Here is an 8,304-nt window from a genome sequence, read left to right as displayed (position 1 = left end):
ATAATGCATAAATGATGAGTTTAAAGATCAAAGGGTAAATTACATTCGATTGGTATCAAAATTGGCATGCATGTTAAAAACATATAGAAAATGTAATCCAACGGTTGGATTTTCAAAATATGAATTCAACAATAAGTTATTGGTTGGTGTAACATTTTTTAGAGTTACATCAAGCGTAACTTGAACACAACCCTATATTTCGTAATTCGATGTGAATTTTGACAAATCTACCGTTAGATTGCATTATCTTCATATAGTTTTCATGCTTAAAAAATTTCAAGGTGATCAAAGATTAATAGTCATGTCATCAATCAATTGTTTAAATTTAAGTTTTTGTAATTGAAAATAACGCATAAAAGATGAGTTTAATGATCAAATGGTAAATTACATCCGATTGGCATCAAAATTGGCATGCATGTTAAGAACATATAGAAAATGTGATCCAACGGTTGGATTTTCAAAATATAAATTCAACAATAAGTTATTGGTTGGTGTAACATTTTTTAGAGTTACATCAAGTGTAACTTGAACCCAACCCTATATTTCATAATTCAATGTGAATTTTGACAAATCTACCATTAGATTACATTATCTTCATATAGTTTTTATGCTTAAAAAATTTTAAAGTGATCAAAGATTAATAGTCATGTCATCAATCAATTAGTTTGAAGTATTAAATTAATTTTTGAAACCATCCTATCCAATATATTAAATTAGTTTGAAGTATTAAATTAAATTAAATTTTGTTAAATTGAATTATTGAAAAATATTTTTATTAATTAATATATTTATTAATATATTTTAGTTGCTGGGCCATTCCATAAGCTCAGCACATTTCTTGTCAAGCAAAGCGTCTTGTAAGCTACGGTTAGGCATGTACTCGTACACCAGAATGAGTTTCCGGCCATGGCGGTCAGAGGAGAAGCCGAGGAGAGAGAGGATGTGTGGGCAAGAGAGAGAAGAAGCGATGGAGAGCTCGTTGTGAAACTCACGCTCGCCTTGGAGAGAGCCAGGGGAGTCCATGAGCTTGAGACCTAAGGCTTGGCCAGAAGGCAGAGTGGCCTTGTAGACAGAGCCGAAGCCACCGTGGCCGAGGAGTGTGGAGGGGCAGAGTGGCCTTTACAGGTTTCCATTTTGGCCTTTACTCTTGCTCGATTAGATAGAGATGCTCCTCATTATAAGAAGTATGTAGTAGCTTTACTTTATTTCATTTTGATTCCTTTGATCTATAAAGAGACACATTTGGAAAAAAATTTAATTAATTGACACCAAATGTTCAAAATAGAGGTTCTTGTCTTTAAGGGATTTTTGTTTTTTTCCCCCCCTCTAATAATGTTTGTAAATCTTTTGATGGTGGTATTCATTCATTAAAACTGAGGTATGGCATTTAATTTTCCATCTTTTATCATAATATTTTTAAGGACGTGGATGCAATTTGCTAGGTTTAGGTCATGGCTTCTTGTCTGCCATTTTTTATTTTATGTGGGAGCTATAATAGAAACAAGTGCTGCAATTCACATGAACATGTTATCCCTATTGACCTTTGGTTTTGCAGACACTTGTATATGTGCCTTCTATTTGCCAGAAATGAAAAAAAAAAGGTTGTGTTCACTACCGATTGATAGTAGTTGATAATGATTGTTATTTGGTGCAGGGATGGCTACAATGACTTCAATACATTCTACATGCAAGTAAGTGTCTTAATCTTTTAGCCTTGGTTTCTTATATGTTCTTCTTGTGTCTTGGTTTCTTATATGCTTATGTTGTCAATGGAAACTAAATTATCAAGTAATATCTTTTATGGGGGTTATGATTTGGTACTACATCTGCATTTTTTTTTATTAAATTTTGTGTAGTGTAATTTCTTATGTAGGTTAGTTTTGAATTTGTAGTGTAAAATATATGTACTACTCCCATCCCATGTTGTTCATTTTTTAGGTAAAAAATAATCTATTTTAAGTTAAGCACAATTGGCACCTCCTTCCCTTATAAGTTCTTGGTAGTTCTTGGTAGAAGGTGAGCTCGTGGGTTTAAGACCCATTGGGTGCATGTGTAACTTGCCAATCAAAAAAAAGAAAAGAAAAAAAAGAAGACAAGTAAAAAAAGAAGAAGGAAAAAGTACATTGATTATAAATCTCCAAAATGACATTCATAAATTATATGTATTGCTATTTTCTTTTCAAATCTATCCATGATTATTTAATTTGTTGAGAAAATATATATAATTCAACCAACAGTACAGCTGTTGGTCTAATGGTTGAGACAATGACACTTCGACCCAACAATTTTCTAGGTTAGCACATGGTATGGTTCTAATGACTATGGTTGTCACTAAGGATAATCAATGTTCCTTTTACCCTTACTGTAATTCACTGTCAACGATAGATCAACTTTTTGAAAATCGTATTGATGCTACTTGCAGCATATGTGAATCTTTTGCTAGTTTTGCAGTTTTAGAACTTATGAGGAGTCTCATGCAATGTACTCCATTCCATAGTGTGGTACCAGAGAGGGGGTTCATTGTTAATGTTGACAAGTATATGTGTTCGTAAATACATGTATACATACATTAAGAAAAGCTGTTAATAATATTAGTAAAGTTAGTGGTGAGACACAGTGGACCATCTTCAACATTGTTTTATTGATTGGGAACTTAGGTCACTTGTTTTCTTGTTATTGGGATTTATGGGTAATGCCTAGGACAGTTGCAGAGAAACTGCCATATTGGAAAAGGCACATTGCTAGGCACCTGTGATATGGGATGTTGATCCTCTACGTCTCATGTAGTTCATTTGGCTAGAAAGAATTGCTTGGACCTTTGAAAGGTTTAAGCTTCCTGGTTCTAAGTTGATGCTCTGATGCTTTCATTTATTTGGTCGCTCTTTGTTTAAATGGTGGAGTCAAGCTGTTCTCTTTTTTCTTCTTTATATGATTTTAAGGATTTGTGAAATATAATTACTTGGGTTATATTATTTTGAAGTTTGGATTGGGTCAACAAAATTTTAAAACCGAGTTACTCGACCCTACACACATTATTAATAGTTTGAAAAATATATCTTTTCTTGAATTTATTAGTAGTTTGATTTATTTTGGATTTTGGAACAAAATGTAAATTTTTTAGTTGAATTATATTAGTATTATAAAATTTAGTTGGATGCAATTGGAATATTAAAGTCAAATTATGTAAGTTTTAATCATTTATTGAATGAAAACATTTTAGAAAATAAAATAAATTTGACAAAATAGCCTAAACTAGACAATCCAATCCACATCCATCTTTTTGGAGTTGGTAGGTTTTTAAAGCTATTATGGGTTTTGGTTGGATTAGAGATTTTTCAATGTGAGTGCTTAATTGGGTTGAAAAATCTCTCAAAATTAACCTAATCCTATCCAATTCATGGTAACCCAACTTTTTGGGTGCAATCAAGCCTAGTCAAATCACATGGGAAGAATTCTCTTCATTTGAATTCCTTTTACAAACTGACACATTATTTAAAATTTTAGATAACCTGACAATATATACTTTTAAATTTGTAAAATCTAATTTAGACTATAATATAAACGAAGTGAAAAAGGTTTAAAATGGAGATAAGTGAGACACAATAAATCAATTAAATCACAATGAATTTATAATAGGTTTACTATAATAACACATGATATTTAAGTTCTTATTGTCACTCAATTAACAAAAAATGCTAACGTGGCTAAAAAAACTAGCATAGTGGTAGCAGTGTGGCACTACTAATGGAAAATGCTGACATGGCGAAAAAGACAGGGCTGGGTTCTCTTGATCTTTTCCATGGAAAATGTGGTTGGGACCTAAAAATCCTTCCAAGAGTACAAACTTTCCTTTGGAAGTATTGTCATAACAGCATAAATTGCACTCTTAATTCACATAAATTGGTTGAACACTTCTTTATGTTTTTGTTGGGTTGTTGGCGCTAAGATTAAATAGTGTGATGTCATCGTAAGTCGTAAAATTTAAGGTGAAATTAATTTTTAAAAAAAAACCATATAGTTTCAAGGAGGTTTCAAATTATGAAACCTTATAGTTTTCTAAGTATAAACTAATAAATTAAACGGTTAACTTTTCTTTCTCCGTCAGTAACAATAGGATCCAAAGGTTCCAATGCATGTAATATTTACTTAATCTATATTCTATATGTACACACCATTCATTGAAGGTGAAAAATCTATGGGCTTGGTTTCTTTCTTTTCCTTTTTTTATTATTATTTTTTTATCATTCTTCATTTGTGATACCTAAGAGGATATTGGGAGTGGGTGTAAGGAATTTAGGAGCTGTCTAAGAGCTTGGATGAGAAGACACGTTGCGCTTATATATTTAATTATCAAATAATTTTATCTTTATTGCTCATCTTTGTTTAATTTCACAATAGTTTTAGGTTTTGATTCCCATATTGTGGTCAGATATAATTCTGCTAACTTTAGGTCCCTTCTTTTGCAACATACCAGCGGAATGGTCTTGAAAGAATTTTTTATTCATAAAAAATTGTGCATTTAGTCTACCTTCATTGGTCATTTGGATTGGATCAATGTTTAAATTAACTATACTATTCTTTCTAAATTTTCTCTAGCCTGATGACCATTGTTTGATTTTCTCTAGGCGAGGATTAAAGAATTGGCCCAGCAACTACAATAGATTCAGCTAAGCAACTCCAACCAAATGCAGCACTCCCATGCACCCTGATATCTTCTATTGATTCTTGCATACGTTAGTTTGGCCTAATGGGGGCATAATTAGTATGTTAGTGCTTCCAACTGTTGTGAACAAGGTTATGTTGTTTATTTGTAGGTACTCCAAATAGTGTTTCCCCTCTTATATTCAAATGATAGGTTGTGATGAAAGACTTATTTTAGATTTCATTTGAATACACCTGCAAGGGTTACTTTGCTTAACTGTTTGTATCCTCGATTTCAATAATGAATCTATTTTTTTAGTAAGGAATCTCAATATTGAAATTGATACACATCATAGGTGTTTAATTTGTAGATTTGAGTTTAGAGATCAAAGAAAGTGTTGTAGCAATATACCTTAAAAAGATAAATATTTTTTTGTAGTGTTAGTTTTTTTGTAGCAATAAACATTTTTCTTCTTCTCCTATTCTTCTTCTCATTTTTTTAATTTTTTCCTCAGAATTTTTTATTATCAATTTATCACTAGAGAGTAGAGAGTTTGAGTTGTGCTGGGGTAGAATTTGAAAGAGTGGGTGGGCTAAATGATGCAGAGGTTTAAGGCTGCTTTGTTGCTGAGGCGCAACAATCTTCGCATTCACAGTCTTCGTTTCCTCAACCAATACCACACAAGAGCTCTCTTTTCTCTTTTGGACACTACTATTACTAATGAACTTGACAACCAAGTCAGTTTCAACTTTCAAGAATACCCTTTTGTCTGTTCTCTTTCTTTAACCCCCACACGCTAACTCTCTTTCTCTCTCTATCTCTCTCTACAGGTATTGGTTGAGGGCAAAGCTTGGTCTAGAACAGCAATTCTGAACAGGCCTTTGGTTCTCAATTGTCTTAGTACTGCAATGGTGTGTGTTTTTTACTAGATACTCTTTGTTACTCTGTGTGCGTGTTTGTGTTTTTGGCTATTGGGTTGGCACCCAATTTGTAAAAATTGGCTCAGTTGAAAGATTTGTTGTCTAGGTCTTTGTTTTTATGGTGTTTGGTTGAGAATCATTATGTTTAATTGGGTTTACTCCAATTGTGTAATACCCTATATCTGTGTTGTTATATACCCTCCATTTGGTTCAACTGAAAACATTACTTGGGTTATTGTTTTTATGGTGTTTAAATTGATAACTATTGTCATGCATAGTTATATGGCTTGAGTTTGCTCCGAGTAAAGCTAGAGACAACCAAATTCACAACTAGTTGAGGTGGCAAATTATGATTTGTACATTACAACTTGCAAACTCAATTGTTGTGAAAAAAGTTGTGGACTTTATTGTGCAAGTAGACTTATTGTTTCTCTCTCTACTCTCTAGTGATAATTTGTAGTAATTTTTTTTTGGTGGTATTGTGATAGTAGAGCTAAAACTATTATAGGTTCTTTGTAACAGGTCTAAACAATGTATTTGATGCAAAATAGGTTCTTTGTAACGGGTCTGGTACAAAGCACATTGAAAAAAAAAAAAAAGAACCTATAGCGGCGGTCAAAAAGAGCCGCAATAGGTGCATATTTTATGTATTAAATGAAACCCTATAGCGGCGCTTATAGCCCGACGCTATTGGTGCACATTTATGTATTAAATGAAACCTTATAGCGGTGCTTATAGCCTGCCGCTAAAGGTATGCACATATAGCGGCGCTGTGTGTCCGCTGCTAAAAGTCAATTGACACGAATTCGAACGTTGTATGACGGTGGTTTTATGCCTACCGCAATATACCAAAATCGCCGCTAAAGGGCGTATCTACAGCGGCGGGTTTTTGTACCGCCGCAATAAGTGAAATGTACCTATAGCGGCGGTTTTTGGGGTTTTAGCGGCGGTTTTGGCCCGCCGCAGTAGGCCAATTTTTTTGTAGTGAGATAAACCAAACCTATTTATTGGTTTTGTCTAATGCAGGCGTGCAACTAAAGTTGTAGAAGGAAAAAAAGTCAACGACAAAGCAATCAGGCTTACAAACATCTAAGATTACTTTTAGGGGCATCATGCTTATTATAACGGAATTGACTCTTTATCCTAACAGCAAGTTTAGCAGTAGTGCAGGCTAAGAAATAAGATTTCTCCTAACCCAGCTAAGTTTACTATGTTCAAGGAAACTACATATAATAGTACTAATAGACCAGTCCACTTGACAATCCTTCTTTACATTGAGGCTATCACCACATACTTTAACATCACTTTTGACAGACTAAGGGTCCGTTTGGATAGAACTTATTGCTGAAAACTGAAAACACTGTAGCAAAATAATTTTTAAATGTGTGAATAGTGATGCGGGACCCATTTTTAATAAAAAATTGATAAAAAAGTACATGAATAGTGCGCGCACTGCGCACATGTCCCCCTCTGCAGCAGAAACAAAAAAAAAAAAAAAAGTCCAAAACGTGGACGCTGGACGCTGGACGTTGAATCCAAACGCCCTCTAAGAATGTATTGACCCCTTTGGTAAATTAACTAATTAATTAGTTAAGTAAATTAATTAAGTCAATTTAATATACAATACGCGTGGTAGCACAAACAAATCACCAAATAACTAAATGCAATGGAAATTAAATTTGACATGGGTGATTTGTTTATGAATAGGAAAAACCATCGAGGCAAAACCCAATTAGGTGAATTTAAGGTCACCACTCTCCAAAATCTACTATTATCAAAACAAGTGGTTACAAGTAAAAGAATTCCAGTACCTTATACCAACCTACAGTTGAACTCTTACCCCAATACATAATTGGATTTGTAATGTAGTGACAATCTCTCCTTTCAATACATGGCTCCGAGTACGTGACTAATCAATTGATGCGTGAATCCTAGTTCGTGGCTTACTCCTTTGCACAAATCCAAGTACGTGACTAACACACCAACTTGAGAAAGATGTTGGCTACAAAGTTCTTCAATTCATTCACACAATGAAGATCAAGAAGTTCCTTGGTTACAAAACCCTACAATGTACAAACGCAACAGCTTCTTCAAGAGAAAGATAAACTAGGACAAATTGTCTCCGATTACAATATGCGTGTAACAACAAGTGCAACAACCCCAAGACAACCCTTGAAATAATCTTTATATATGTCTAGAGTTGTGAGAAAAGAAACCCTACACAAATTGCTTATATATGCGTTAAAAACAAATCTGAAAATTTGATTTTTGTAAACCTCGATAGATAGGCTATCTGTCGAGTTGCTATCGAGCTTTGGGCAAAAAGTTTCTTTTAAACCTTGATAGATTCAATCTGTCGAGCTATCTGTCGAGCTTTAAAATGCAACAATTCTTCACTTGTTTCTTAAATAGATTTGCATGACCTTAACTCTTAACTTGAATACAAAATTGCTTGAAGATTTGAACCATCCTAGATCTACCAAATTACAAGTAAAGTGCGTTTTGTCAAAAGATTAGCCAATTCTAAATGACAAATGTACATAACAATTTTCACATATGTCCTAACAATCTCCTAAGATAACCTACATCCAATTCTTTTTAGTAACAGCTTGTAAGGCCTAGAGAAAGGCAGATGCTTCAACCTGCAAAGCAGAGCACCTCTCATATAGTCTGAACTGCTTTCATTATTATATTGCTTAATATATATAACATATCATGTGTTATATTGCTTACCCTCTATAA

General features: G+C 33.6%; 1 long non-coding RNA gene across 1 annotated transcript; it reads left to right on the top strand.

The window, feature by feature from the left end:
* Positions 1-836: 836 nt before the first annotated feature.
* LOC142637147 (uncharacterized) lies at positions 837-4,940 on the top strand. Its single transcript, XR_012844563.1, has 3 exons — positions 837-1,184; positions 1,655-1,691; positions 4,626-4,940. It is a non-coding gene; the product is annotated as an uncharacterized LOC142637147 (long non-coding RNA).
* The last annotated feature ends 3,364 nt before the right edge of the window (positions 4,941-8,304 follow it).

This window comes from Castanea sativa, chromosome 5, assembly GCF_040712315.1.
Source record: "Castanea sativa cultivar Marrone di Chiusa Pesio chromosome 5, ASM4071231v1".
In the NCBI taxonomy this organism is placed as follows: Eukaryota; Viridiplantae; Streptophyta; class Magnoliopsida; order Fagales; family Fagaceae; genus Castanea; species Castanea sativa.
This window is presented reverse-complemented; position numbering and strand designations above follow the sequence as displayed.